Raw genomic sequence first — 881 nt, forward strand, 5'->3', positions numbered from 1 at the left:
GTGGGATTCAACATTTTTAGAAACAGGTTCTCTCACGGGGGGGGGGGGGGGGGAAAGAAAGCCAGGGGGGGGAGAAAGCCGGGGGGGGGGGTGATGTGAGGTGCAGGGGGGTGATGTGAGGTGCAGGGGGGGAGAGTGATGTGAGGTGCAGGGGGGGAGAATGATGTGAGGTCTAGGGGGGAGAAGGATGTGAGGTGCAGGGGGGTGGAATGTGTGTGGTGTGCAGGGGGGTATTGTATGTTTGATGTGGAAGGGGAGTATTATGTGTGTGGGTTAGGGGGAGAGATGGGGGTTTGAGAGATAGATGGGGAGTATCGCAAAGGTTGATAGTGAGGGGTTCTGGGGGATATATGAGGATGATGATGAGGGGTGCTGGGGGAGATATATGAGGATGATTATGAGAGGTGCTGGAGGAGAGATGATGATGATAATGATTTTACCCGTGCTGCCCAAATTTTTTTTCCTTGGAGCAGTTCGACCCTTCTCGCTTTACGAGTTATGCAGGCCTGTTCTAGAGGATATTGGAAGCCAGTGTGGGGATTTGCATAGTGGAGCAGCAGAAGTGGAGCAGTGAGTGAGGTAGATGGCTTGGAGTTGGGACAGGTTGATGAGGGCAATGCCAACTGGGAGAAAGTTGCAGTAGTCAAGTCGGGACAGGAAAAGTGAGTGAGTTAGGATTTTAGTTGCGTCACGATCGAGAAAAGGGCGTTCTTTATAAAATGCTGTTTTCAGTCACATACGAGAGACTGCACCTTACACATCCCAGCCACATACAGGACGCTGTTCAGTGAAATTCAGAAAGTACCTTATTGTTACCAAACCCGTTAGGCTGGTATGAATGGGTAGGTTGGAATGACAATGAATTCAGCCTTAAGGTGTCA

Source organism: Ascaphus truei, chromosome 5 (genome assembly GCF_040206685.1).
Source record: "Ascaphus truei isolate aAscTru1 chromosome 5, aAscTru1.hap1, whole genome shotgun sequence".
Classification (NCBI taxonomy): domain Eukaryota; kingdom Metazoa; phylum Chordata; class Amphibia; order Anura; family Ascaphidae; genus Ascaphus; species Ascaphus truei.